The sequence below is a fragment of the Desmodus rotundus genome, chromosome 2 (genome assembly GCF_022682495.2).
Source record: "Desmodus rotundus isolate HL8 chromosome 2, HLdesRot8A.1, whole genome shotgun sequence".
In the NCBI taxonomy this organism is placed as follows: Eukaryota; Metazoa; Chordata; class Mammalia; order Chiroptera; family Phyllostomidae; genus Desmodus; species Desmodus rotundus.
Window position 1 is genome coordinate 16,084,103 of NC_071388.1, and position 14,983 is coordinate 16,099,085.

The window sequence follows — 14,983 nt, forward strand, 5'->3', positions numbered from 1 at the left end:
TTCAGGAGTGCACTACAGCCGTTCTGCCCATATTTCATTGTCCAGAACCTGCTACTTAGCTCCATCTAGTTGATAGGGAACTGATGAAGTGGAGTCTTCCTATGCACACAGAGAAAACTGAAATAGTCCAATTAAATTCTAGCATTGTCTTTATCATGGAAGCACATTACTGAGACTATATATAGATTTTTAGAAAAGTATACACTATTTGTTGTTATCAATACCTGATATATTCTCTAAATAAATACTTTACATTTCTTAAATATATATTTATAAAAGCAATTAAAGGGATAACTTGAATTTTGATTATGAGATTCCTTTGCCAGATGTTACTCTTAGGCATTAACAAGAAGTAGATAATTCAGATTATTGAGATAAATTACTGCATAAACCTTTATTCATAATTTTTGGTAGAGTGTACAAGACTGATCTTTTCTGAATAAATTTCAACCTATTCTTTAGCTGAAAACAAGACTTATATACCAGCACTCAGTTGTTCTCATGTAACTAATATAATCTTATTTTGTTTTACTAACATTGAAAAAAATACAACTGCATGAAAAATCTTTTTTTTCCCTTTTCTTTTCAGCCATAACAAATTTGAATGAATATAAGATTCAAACTGCTTAGTGGTAATTTCTTCTTCTGACATGGTGAATAAAATACATTTTGTTGGGGTCTGAGTAAAATTTCATGGGGTGAAGCTTATTATACAATAAGCACACACATTTAAATTTCATTGACTCTTTCTTAAGTTGTTATAGGTCTCTCTACCTGAGATAATCCATAAGAGACAATACAGCAAATCACTCATAATTTCACATTTATCTTAAAGTTGATAACTAATGAACTGTTAAACATATGAGGAAAAGTGATAGACATTTATCATAAAATGATTTTAAGTTTGAATTTCTTATCTCGACATCAGAATTAGAGTGATGACACTTGGTATCAATATCTGTCTCAGACTATTTCACATGTGATACATTCAATAGGCTCTGCTTTTAAAAAGAATATTGTCATGATAGATTGTTTGGGTGAATGATGCTTGAATCTTTAATCATTTTAAGTGAAAAATAATCAAGTATCTTTCATGTAGAATAGACATAGAGCCTGACAGCCTTGTGAAGAGGACTAGTGCGTGAAAAAGTCTTTGGAATATATGAATTTAATATATTTTCTTTTGGAATTTCAGTTACGTGGTTAGTCCCCAAAATACTAATGATTTTTCAAATTAGTATATCTGTTAATCTAATCAAGGGATTGGAACATTTACTTAGTTAGAACAGAAGTATACATAATAAAGGATTGAAAGAAAAGTCACAGTTAGTCCTCAATTGTTATCAAAATTTTAATTTAATTGTATATTCTCCTAGAGTCTAGGACTAACTATATATTAGTAGCAGTATCAGTACAATACTTTTCATTTTATTTTGATGTCATTACACACTTAATAAAACATTGCAAGAATAGTGCAAAGTAGTCCCATAAGCCCTTTATTAAGATGTCCCTTTGAAATTATCCAACTGTCCTAATAATGCCCTTTGGGGAATAAATTTAATTCTCAATCATTCCTTGTATTGGTCGAATGTTCCTTAGTCTTCCTCATTCTGAAACAATCCTTAATTCTCTAATTAGCTTTTTTTTTAATAATTTCCATTTTTAGTTAGTACACTAAGTACTTAACATTGACATGTATATGTATGTGTATATCATATATTTGATATGTCTGTGAATATATATTTATATGTATAGATAATATTGTCATCTCCACTCTTAGATGAATACATTGAAGTTAGAGAGTTAGACATGGGCAAAGTTGTAAAGCTGGAAAAATTATTTGGACTTTGTATCATACCAGTTCCTCTCGATATTCATCTTTTTGTGAAAAAGTTTCATATTTAGAAAAAAACTGAGTAAAACAGGACTTCATGCATTCCCTGTGTAACTTCAACTCTGCTAAAGTATCCTGGTGAAAATAAGGCCCTGAGAAAGGACTTTATACATTTAAATTTGAATGCAAAATAGTCCACATGTTAAAACCAAGCCAATGTTTTCTGAGAAAAGAATACAGTATATATGCTAGGAAGCTTAGAGCTCAATTTATAAATGAATCAGAACAGTAAATCTTAAGGAAGTTAATTGTTTCTTTCAAATGTGCCCTTGAAATAATATATTTATATAACATTTTTGTTTCATTTTTAGTTTAAACTATATCCAGTTGATACTAGTCTGATAAGGATTTTGAATTCCTTTTTATATTTATAAATAAATCAGTGATGTGTAGAGACCTCTACAATAGGAAGAAAATATTTGCACAGCTGTCTACCTTTCAGTAATTAATATTTCTTAGTGTATAAAATATTGAGATTATACTTGCATGTTTATAAAATATTTCTTAGGTGGATAATAAATATAATTCTTCTAACATATGACATACCAGACTGGTTTCTTTTTATATTAACTCACACGGTATAGACAGCACAGAACCTAGCTTTCAAACACATCTCATAAAACACCTAATTGCTTAGCATAGAAATATATATATATATATATATATATATATATATATATATATATGCATGTGTATGTGTGTATGGTACAAAAATGCATCCATTGGAGAAAAAGTCATAAGAAAGATTTAGTAACAATTCTTTCATTTATATGTTAAAATATGTCAATTTAAGGAACTTATAGATGAAATCATAAGGGATTTATTTTAAGGACCAACTCTTAAAAGCAATGAAATATTAAATTATTAAAAAAGACTAGAAATTTTTTAAGTCATTTTTTACCTTGAAATAGCCAGGACATAAAAATTTATGGACACTCAAATGTTTGCTCAAAGGTGGGATAAATAGATGGTTGGTCACTCAAAAAAAAAGTTATAGATTGCATTGTGCAGTTTATATGTATATCAAGTCACCAGTTTATACCTTAAACTTACATGTCCATGATATCTCAGTAAAGCTGGGAAACAAAAAGAAGAAAAAAAGCATTATTTAGGAATATCTTTCATACCTGATTATTACTGTCTGTCAGCTGATCAAAAGTTTCAGGGTGTTTCTCCAACTCTGACTCTAACTGCTTAACTTAGGCTCCCATTACATAAAGGATTCCTGAGCTCTCAGGTTCAACTCTTCTCTGCTCTTCTCTGCCTCCTGTTTCAAAGTCTCTGACGGCAGCAAGGCATGGAGGTACCTACCACTCAGAGGGCTGGGTTGCCTCCTCCACGTTGTTAGTCAACTCAGACCTGGAGGTAAGAATGCCTACCCTTGACCTCAGGGTGATTACCCTCGACAGGTCTCAGGGTGATTCTGGATCTCCTTAAGTTGATCTGACATCTGCTGTTGCTGTGTTTTCCTGTTCTGCAAGTCAAGCATTAAAACAATGCTTTATTTCTCAGAATAAAACAAATGAAATGTTAGGAACTTACTCTTGTGGAAATTGAGTGCATAACATATTACCAAACAATAATCTTTAAGGTCATTGAAGTGGAAATCATCTGTAGTACTACATTACATTAACAATCTAGAAAAAAAGGAAGCGACAACAGATACAAATCTTTTGACAGCTTTTTCCTGATTATAATGAGGTAACATTAAAATTCAAAAGTTGCAAAAACATGTATCATGACAACTCCTCCCACCTCCCTGAGGACTGATTTGAATGTCTCACCTCAGACCCTAGTTGCCCCATTTCCCACATTAACTACTAAACCAGAGGTAGTTTATGTGCATGCAAGGAGAACTAGCTAACTACCTAGATAATTGTGTTGTTATATAAAAAGAAGCATACTGTATAAAGTAGTCTTCACCTTGCTATTTCCTTTAGCAATATTTTGAGGGCTTATTTCTTTCAATTTTCTCTTTATTTCTCTCTGTCGTTTCTGGCTCTATATGCAGCCTACGCGCCAAATCCCTGGTACATTGTCTTCACTTTTGTTGATGTTTCCTTGTGTCATTTCAAAATGTGTAAGTGTTCCAGAACTAGACACTCCGCAGTGGGGTTTCATGGGTGTACAAGGAGTGAGTATTTATTGTTTTGAAAGATAACTGACATGCGCACTTCAGCACTTTGCAATCCCCCCAGCAGTGTATGAGAGTGCCTCTTACTCCACATCCCTGCCTTAATGTCATCCAGCGTGGGCGGATTTGCTCATCTGAAAGGTGGAAAGTCACAGCTCAAGTCATTTTGTTTTCATTTATTTATTTGTTATCAGAAGGTTTAACATTTTTTTTCTCATGCTTTAGAGCTACTTGTATCTACTTTTCTGTGAACATTTTAGTTAGCCTTTTGCCTTTTTTTCTATGGATTGTTATTTTTTAGTAGTTGAGAGAAAGTTTTTTATAATTTTATGTTTGTCTGTTATGTGCTGTATTTTTTCCCCAGTTGATAAATTGTCTTTCCTGTGGTGGTTTATTTTCTCATCTAGAAGATTTTTATTTTTGTGAGGTCAAAATATTTTATTTGCATGTTGGTAAACATGTTTTTATCAGTGTTCAATTTAGTCATTTAGGAAGGTTGTATTCACTATGTGATTTTAAAACAATTATCACATGATTTCTCCTGTCACTTTTATGAATCTACTTTCTGCCTATAGTGTTGTTTTCATTTTGGAATGGATACAGATTCAAGTTGGTTTTTCTTTTCCCCAATTGTCATTAATTTGTTAAATGATCTACTTCTTAACTTTTACTATGTATTGTATTGTTATAGGTATTTAGGTACTTTTCTGGCTACTCCATTGTTTTACATTTACCCGTCTGCTCACATACTAACATATTTTCTAATAATTTAATTTTATTACAGAATACTTTATCTATTCATATTTTATTAATAATTTTATTTCCCTATGAATAAATGTAATATACATTTAGTATCTATTCAAATATTAGTATGACTTATATGTATAATATCTAACAACATAGACATAGAATAAGACATATTATTCACCAAATATCAAATGATCTTGCCTTTCTGAGATAACAAACACAGTTCCTTGTTATGTTTTATTATTATGTTAATGTTTCTGGTTTGTGTTTGCTAACACAAGATATTTTTGCTTGTATATTAAGTTAGTTTGGTTAATTGTTTTCCTTTTTTGTAATATCTTTGAAGAGTTGGGAAATATATTATTAAAGCTTCAGAAAAATAAAAGAGAAAACTTTATTTTCCTTTTCTGAAACACTTTTAAAGAGCATAAAAATTTTTGTCTCCTAAAATATGAATCTTCAGTTACTACAACCTGGGCCTTAGGATTTGTGAGGGTTTGGGGACAAATGTCTTTCTTTTCTCAATTAACTGCTTTTTTATTTTTTATTTGAAATATGAATACATATAGTAATATATGTTCATACTAAATTATGTATTTCATTAAGGACCTCATTCATTTTTATACTTTTCAGCAAAGTTTTTCACCAGCTTTTTAAATACCTAATGTTGTCAATGTACACATGGTTTTATATAGAAGAGTTGTTAACCCTTTATTTGCTAAGTTTCAAATATTCTTTTTATTTACTTTTGCATTGGTTTGCCATATCTTTTGTCTTACATAATTTTTAAATGTTGTATAGGGAAATACACTTGTATATTTTCTAGGTTCCTGTGTTGACTAGAAATGTCATAAATTACATATATGACTTCCTAGTGTGTCTCTAATAAGTTCAATCTCTATTTCTACCATAAAACACAATGTCTTAAAGTAAGCCAACCATTTTATTTCTGCCCTTTCAAAAGTACTTGGTCTATTCATGGCCTTTAGCTCTTGTTGTTGGTCCATATAAATTTAAAAATTATCTTATCAATACTATGATGAACCATGTGTGACTCCTGTTATCGCTTGATTTTTATAATTCTTATTAAGAATACGCTGTATCTCACCATTGACTTAAATTTTTTAATGCATATGCACTTTATGTATTTTTGTTTTTATTCAAATTGTCTTTTTTAAAACTATAAAATAGGGCCTCCAACATGGCTTTTTAAAAAGATAAGTATTATTATTGCACTGAGAAGAATATGTACTCTCAAATTGATGGGTGCAATAATCTACATTTATTTATTAGATAATTTCTAATTGTTTTTATTTTAGTGATTGATTTCTGGGAGAGAGAGGAAAACAAGAGAGAGAGAAAGGAACATCAGTTTGCTCTTCCACCTAGTCATGCACTTATTGGTTGACTCCTATGTGTGCCCTGACTAGAGACTGAACCCGCAGCCCTGGTGTATCAGGACGGTGCTCTAACCAACTGAGCTGCTTGGCCAGGGCTCTACTTGTTTTCTTATTAGGATGGTTTTATTATACAGGCCTTTGTATTTTATATGTGTGTGAGAAAGAAGTCTTTTTTTTTTAAATGGTGAGATTATCCATTTTTTTCATATGTCAAATTTGCATTTCTATATTTTGGAGATATTGTCCTTTGCATAGAAATTTTATATCCTTATCTCATCCATCTGTTTAAAACATTTCTATGTCATTGGTCTCTTTAAAGAATCTGCATTAAGTTTGTATGTTATAGACATTATGATTTATTTTTAAGAGTATGTGCTCAAGTAGATCTGTTTAAATTTTCATCCAGTATTTACTTTCTGTTTGACCTTGGCACTTCTTTCCTATCTTAAGTCTTAGTGTCGTATGTAAAGTGGACATGTGTCAGCCTCATAAGACTGTTACAGTGATTCAATGCAATAAACTATTAAAAACAGTTAAACAGGGTCTGACACTGAGAAGAGATCGAGAACTTATAGATCCCATTGTTTTTCAATTTTTTTGTTGGAAACTTCATTAAATTATACATTTTTAAAATTGCATGCTAACTACTGCTTCTTTATTGATTTTGTTGTTTGTTTTACGTGCTTGGGATAAATGCCTTCAGTATTTCCTTTTTATTTTTAAATGATAAGATACTAAAGAATAATTGCTCTCCTTTTGACACAACTTTGGTGACACACTTAATTTTTTATTGGTAATATTTTCACTCTTTCTATTTTTTCAATAGTTTTTTAAGGCCCTTTTAGGATCACGGCAAAATTAGGTGGAAGGTGTAGAGTTTCCCATATACCCCCTGCCCCACACAGGCAGAGCCGGTCCGTGATCAGCATGAAGATGCTGAAAATACCACCAAACACTGAGTGCTGTAACTGAGGCAACTGATGAATCTCCACTGACACATCATTATCATCCAAAGTTGATCGTTTACACCAGGGTTCTCACTTGGTGTTGTACATCTTATTTTTAAAAATATATTCATAATTATGGTTTTTGCACACTGTTGTAGGAAATGTATTCAGCATTGCATGTAAATGTTTACCAATTCACTTCAAGGTTACAACAATGAATGTTGTCATGGGATCTCCTTTCAGATTCACAACAGCTTTTACTATAGCAGAGACTAGAAAACCAAGTAAATCTCCAATGATTCTGGATTGGCTAAAGATGACTTAAAATATTCACATAGGGACACATTACTCACTAATTTGAAATTACATTATAGTGTATAGTCAAAGCTTTACTGGTATGATCATTTTCATATTTATTTTTATGCAAAATGTAAAAATATTTGTATATTCACATACATAAATGCATATATGTACTTATGTATATACTTGTAATATTGAAATAGAGTAAAGAGAAAGGAGGACATAGAATTAGCCAGTTCATTTTCAGTAAGACTTCCACTGTTCTCTTCATGGCACCTCAGAAGGATTACTGGACCAGCGGAATTGGCAAATCACTACTATTGTACCAAGTATTTGTAGAAAAATGTTAAGTATTGGGGTATTTAAATATATTGTTCCAATTTAAAACAGTGCATAGAAATAGAAATAACTTATATTTAAAAGATATACATATTAGTTTTATAGAAGATTACACTTTATTATATTGACAGTTTTTAGAAACTTTTTAAAGTAAGCCCGACTACAGAAACCACTCCTCAACTCAAGTTCTGGAGGAATATCGAGGGGACCTCTGAACTCTGCAGATAATTTGTTGAAAACCACAGGTTCATGAGTAATGTAGTCTCACCATTGTCCTTCTGGATGCATTCTTAAATACATTGTTAATTTTTGGCTCATAATATGGAAAAATCTCAAATATGATATATACACATTTTTGAAAGATACTGTGTAGGCAGTATTTTAGTTTTATGAAAAGTTTTTTTTAATTTATTTTTTTACTTTGTTCAAGTACAGTTTTCTGCCTTTCCCCCCCACCCCTCCCCACCACCCCAGCCCTCCCTGCCTCCCTTCCCCATTTCCACCCCCCCTTGTTGATGTCCATATGTCCTTTATAATTGTTACTGTAAACCCTTCACCCTTTCCCCCCATTATCTCCTCCCCTCTCCCTTCTGATCATTAAAGTCTTACAGGAGAACATAGGCAGGAAAATCTCAGATATTCCACACAGCAATATTTTCACTCATAATGTCCCCTAGAGCAAAGGACATAAAGGAAAGAATAAGCAAATTGGATCTCACCAAATTAAAAGGTTGTGCACAGCTAAAGAAAACAGCATTAAAATAAAAAGAGAGCCAACTGTATGGGAAAACATATTTGCCAATGATACCTCAGACAAGGGTTTGATATCCAAAATATATAAAGAACTCACACAATTCCACTATGAGAAGACAAGCAACCCAATTAAAAAATGGGCATAGGACTTGAACAGACACTTCTCCACGGAGGACATAGAGAGGGTCCAGAGACATATGAAAGGATGCTCAGCATCACTAGCCATCAGAGAAGTGCAAATTAAAACCACAATGAGATACCACTTCACACCAATCAAAATGGCCATCATAACCAAATCAACAAACAACAAGTGCTCAAAAGGTTATGGAGAAAAGGGAACCCTAGTGCACTGTTAGTGGGAATGGAGACTGGTGCAGCCACTGTGGAAAACAGTATGGAATTTCCTCAGAAAACTAAAAATGGAAATGCCTTTTGACCCAGCTATTCCACTGCTGGGATTTTACCCTAAGAATCCTGAAATATCAATGCAAAAGAACCTGTACACCCCAATGTTCATAGCAGCACTATTTACAATAGCCAAGTGCTGGAAGCAACCCAAGTGCCCATCAGTAAACGAGTGGATCCAAAAACTATGAAAAGTTTTTTAAACTAACTTTATTTTTAAAATCAGAATGTATGTAATAAACAACACACATTATATATAATCCTAATGTGCAATATATCACATTAGAAATACTTACAAGAGAAATTTACATGAATGTCTGTAACCAAGGGAAATTGATCTATAATAATATATAAATGAGCAGATGCTGTTTTCAAGTGCAAGCTCCTAACTTGCTAACTGGCAAGTAGATTCCACAAGAAAAAGTTAATTCTTTTTCTGGCAACAAAAATAATGGATAATTAGAAATTGTAATATTAATGGACATAGATTTTTTTGAATTTATGTCTTATGAGAAAATTGGAAAACATAAAAATCACAAATAACTGTCTTGTACTGAATATTCCTTCTGCCATAAATCGAATTTAATTTCATTCTTTCTGGGTATACTACTGAAATTCTATTTGCCGCTACACAGCAGTTTGATCTAAAAGGCATGTGGGACATTCCAAAAAATGTAAGCGTATTTTCCCACCATTTATTGTGTTCCCAGCACTATATGTGATGCACAATAATTAATTATATGCATTAATGAATAAATAAATGGAGAAAAGAAGATACTCATTTTTTTCCATAATGTATATACCACAATCTCTTGACACAGCATTATTTCTCAAATCTCAGAGGTGGTATTCAAAAGATTTTTTTCTTTCTCTCTCCCTCCCTCCCTTCCTTCCTCCCTCCCTTTCTTCTTCCATATGTGGGTACAAACCCATTCACCCACATACACAACCTATACAATCCTCAGTAAAAACAAATACCTCATATGACTTTGACTGCAGAACTTTGAGAACTATTGACAGCCAAATCCTTCCCTCCCTCAGACTCAAAACTTTCTTGGATTGGGGAGAGCAGATTTGTGAGGGGACCAAAAGAACTGCTGTCACTCTCATCTCTAATCTCTAAATTCTTCTAGAATTCATCACCCTTACCTCTCATTCGATGTTTTAGATATATATTGCTTCATAGTGGAATAAATTGTTTCATTTCTATTAGCCATATATTCCCTCCCTAAAAGAAAGAAATAAACCTAATTCCAAGGGCTACCAAAAGGACTTCCAAAATACCATTTCACACTTAGTGGGTATATAATTCTGATTGCTTAGAAGAGTTGAGAAGGCAACAAAAGCTAATTCTTAAATCAAAGACAGACCCAGCCAGTCCAAATCTCACATATGGAATTGAAGTAATATGTATATAGAATTACAGAAATTTTCATCACATCTCTTATAGAGATGTACCCTCTCCTGATATATGGGTGGCACTAAAAAATTTTAAAGAACTTCCGATTCTTGTGTAAAAATGTGTTTTTGAACTATTTAGTACACTGCAGAAATGTCTTACACCTCAGGCCTAAATTTTTATCCACCACTCTGAAAATAAAGCTTGCAATCAGATATGTTAATAGTTTATTCAAATGACCAAATATGGTCAGAATAAGCATGAGGCTATACAAGAGGTTAGCCTCATGATTATTCTGAGGCTAAGCTCTTGAATTTAGAGCTGTTGTTTTCACTGTTTTAATTCCAATTAATGTGTTTCAGCAATTTTATTTCAGAATACTACTGTGTAAAGGTAAGACTGTACTGAAGTGTTACGTGAAACGTCACGTAGCACTGATGTACGTATCACTTAGATCTGTATCAATCTGTCTAAAATTTGGAAAATCGGAGTTCTGAAACCACAGCTGGCCTGAAGATTTGGAGTGATAGACTGAGAATCTACAATATTTATTAAGTGCATACCTTGTTCCATATTTTCTCAAAACAGAACATATGCTAGCAATTGATTCTAAAAAATTAAGTAAGTGAAATCTATAATAATTGGACCAAAGTAACTCCTAGCATGCTAAATCTGAACATCTTTTATAGGAAATGAAAGGGGTTTTTCCAGATTCAATAGCTGAATAAGAATTCTAACAATACAAGTGTTCTATATAATTCAGATTATGCAGAGTATGTTTCTGTGTAGCAGACAAAATATACATGAGAAAATTATCCAGATAATATTTCCCACATACATATTATATATTGTATATGTTCTCATACTGGTAATTCATTTTGAAGGTTGGCACAGTTTATTAATATTCAATATTTAGTGCATCTAACTCAGTGTTTTTCATATTGACTTGCAAATATATGTTTGAGAAGTTAATTTAAATGACATTTTAAGTTCGACCAAATTAAAAACATTTCAAAGAGAACACACAAGTCATGGACAAAATTATGGGGGAGGGTGGAGGCGGGGGAGGGAGGTGTGTTCACATGAAGTGGGGTGGAGGAATGGGGAGAAAATGCAGACAACTGTAATTGAGTAACAATAAAAGTTAAAAAAAGAACACACAATAAAAATAGTTTTATAACAATGCTAACAAAACAGAGAAAATTACAAAATATTATTTTTCCCATAGCTAAGGTATAAATGTTTAGATTCTTCTGGTTTAATAAATTACTCCAGTGACATTTGAATCTAATGCATTTTTAACTTACTACATTTTTCTTGGTATATTCAAATGTTCAATATTTATTATCTCATTAATTATACCCTCTTCATTTCGTTATTCATTAAAATATACATGTCATCCTTCAAAAAAAGGAGGGTGGTAGGAGAAAGACAGAGAGAGAGAGAAAAGAGAAAGATTGCCTTCACTCTTATAATGAACATGGTCTTTACATTTATTGTTAATAAAATTGAATTATATAATTGGCTCCAAAAAAGTCAATGAAGGGACTTCTGATGTGTGGATATAGAGGCAATTTGTTTCTAATGCTTTCTGGTTTTCCTCCTTTAAACCACACAGAATAATTTTAAGCAACAGAAAACCAAAGCTTTACATGACTAGAAGGCAGGGGACGTCATTATAATTAGCATTACTTGTAAGTCGTGACACGTCAACTCAGAGTAGCAGAGCCCTGTGGGAAGACATTCAGAAGTTGTGACCAGAGCAGTGGGGACAGATGGGGGGGTCAGAGGCCTTAGCAGTGGCACATCTCAGCAAAAACCAGCAAGCCCATACCCGCATTTTACCATGTATAATGCACATTTTTTTGCCCAAATGTTTAAGGGGAAAGTAAGGATGCACATTATACATGGACATAGTAAGTATATAATAGTGGATATTATAATCCCATGTATAATGCACACAAAAGTGTGGGTGTGCATTATGCATTGGGAAACACGGTATTTTCCATGAGAAAGTACCTCACCCAAAGTGGGAACTGCTGTGAACAGGGCCAAGAACATTCATAGTAGGGACACTGAGAAAGAGAGGGATTTCCCCAAATGGCCATGTAGCCTGGAGGTGGAAAACCCCAAAATGTACCAGCAAGTTTACCCATCCTTAAAGATTGGCACGGTCTGCATAGTGGAGTCAGTAGCCGGTGAAGTCATGGGTAACTCAGGAAGCCATCTTTACCTAAGTAAGGTGTAGAGAGTGAGAGCAAGCAGGGCTAGAGAGAGAGATCAAGATGTACAGAGACCATCCTACAGGGCAGAAACAGAAGGAGGCGTTGATTTGCAAATCCTGAAGTCTACCTGGCCCCTTCTAACATTCACTTTTCCAAACATATTGCAAATAGCAGGACAAGTAAAATCTAACTAATGGAATCATACATTTTTGAAAAGGAATTGCCACATCGCCCATATAAAGTTAAGTTTGAGGGTGAGGGTTATTATAACAATAACAACAGAACCCAAAAAGGAGGGAACGTAGGGTATTTGAATGTAGGGTATTTGTAGAGGTGAATGCGAAATACTGAAGTAGAACTTGGGCAGGTTATGAAATTGTCACTATGAATGAACTGAAGCAAATAGAATAGGGTTGCTAGAAAAGTCCCCCCCCTTGAGTTTTGTGACTGTTAAACGTACTTGATATCAGTCAACCTGGTTCATGATTAAAGTACATTTTTTTCAAGTCCAATGACTGACTCAACTTCTTGCAGATTATTTCCTGTAATCTCTTCTGTTAAAAGAATCAATGTTGCACAATGAAATCAAACAGAATCTAAATTTTTAGACCATTTGATAGTTATTATTTATAGTTAAAGGACAATAAAATAAAAACTAATATTCTCAAGATCAAATTTAATTAACTATTCAACGTGTAAAAACCCTATTGCTTTGAAAAACTCACAAAATAGTAATTAGCACAAGGTATAGTTTTAGTATAAACTATTCTATGATGCAATATAAAAAGAAGTTAAAATTATAGTAGACTAACAGTAATGTTATTACCATGGTAAAAACACAAAGAGAATTATATTTGTGATAAAATCATAATATTCCTTTAATAAAAATCTTTCATTGCTATAAGTATCATAAGATAGTATTATCAAAAAGAACACTGACACACTATTTTTTTCTTGTAGTGAAAACCTTGAAGTTGTTCTTTACTGACCAGCATAAAGAATTGTTTGGGTGGGAAATAATTTCTTTCATGCTTTAAATTGTTGAGGCAGAGTAGATATGTAAAAATATAAACTGATGTCTAACATCATGTTTTTTGTAACATTTTTACTGCTTTGTCATTTTTCTCAGTCTATGCAGATATCTGCTATATCAAAAACTGAATGCTCTCTATACATTGGATATTTTGGAAATCTGTAACATTTTCCTGAGACGTATTTGCTGACAATGCAATCTGACCCTCACAGGTATGGGAGGCAGAAAAGGTAATGATTAAGCCCTATAAATTAGGGTCTTTAGGAAAAAGCAACAACAGATACATTTGCCAATGGGTAGGGTTAAAAGATTTACAAAAATACAATATGTCCGAAGTTACTGCTAGCTTTGCAAGCAGCCTAACATAATTCAAGGCAGATGTGTTATGGAATAAAACACAGCCCCCCTCTGTGTGGGGAAACAAGGGAATTGAATTCCGTGTGTGTCTTGTGAAAACCTCAGATCTCATTGTATTAGAATGGCTTCTGCAAGCTAGTGCCAAGAATCTGAGGATAACTCCCTGTTACTCTCTTTAAATCTCTACCTCGTTCCAATTAAATTAAACACTTTAACTCTTTGGAATGTAAAATAATCTCATTTCCTAGATGTTTGGGCGTGGAAGACCAGTTGTATATTACACCTGCAACTGAGTACATTGTAGCACTCTGCCCTAGGGTAGGAGGCTTTCCCCCAACCCTCTGGTTGTGTGTAACTTACAGGTAACGTGCTCCATGTTCACCATTGGCCAGCACAGTATTTGTTTGAATCTGTTTTCCCAGTGTAATTATTAACAGCTTCCCTTTCAACTCTAAGATTTGTTTGGTTTGGATAATACGTTACAAAATGGAGCTTCACAACAGGCAGCAATTTTGGTCCCCAAGAGACATTTGACAATGTCTGGAGATACTAATATTTTTTTGATTGTCACAAACTGGGAGGTGGAGGAAAGGCTGTTGTAAATTGTGTGAACTCTCTAAAGGCCAGGGATGTTTCTAAAAACCCAACAAGGCTCAGGGCAGCTTCCTCAAGAGGAAATTTGCTAACCTAAGCTGTCAATAGTCCTGAGGTTAACAAGCCTAAATGTTTTAATGGGATGAATGTTACACACACTAAGGAGCCGATCTCTGCCACCAGGATGCCCACCTCTGCTTTTGGAGGCTTCTCTGCTGGCGTCTGTCCATTAGAGCAGAGCCAGCTCTTCACTGGCTCCTTTTCCCAAGGATGCCCCTAAGGACTGGCTACATAAATGTGCAGAGCCTGGTGGAAAGTGAGAAGGCAGAGTCCCTCGTTCAAAATCAGGAGCAATTGTAAGAGAGTGGCAGCAGAGTACTAAACCATGCTCAGAATCCATGTGACTACATAGGTCACACACCCGTGAATGGGGTCCTGATTCCTATCAGAAGTAGA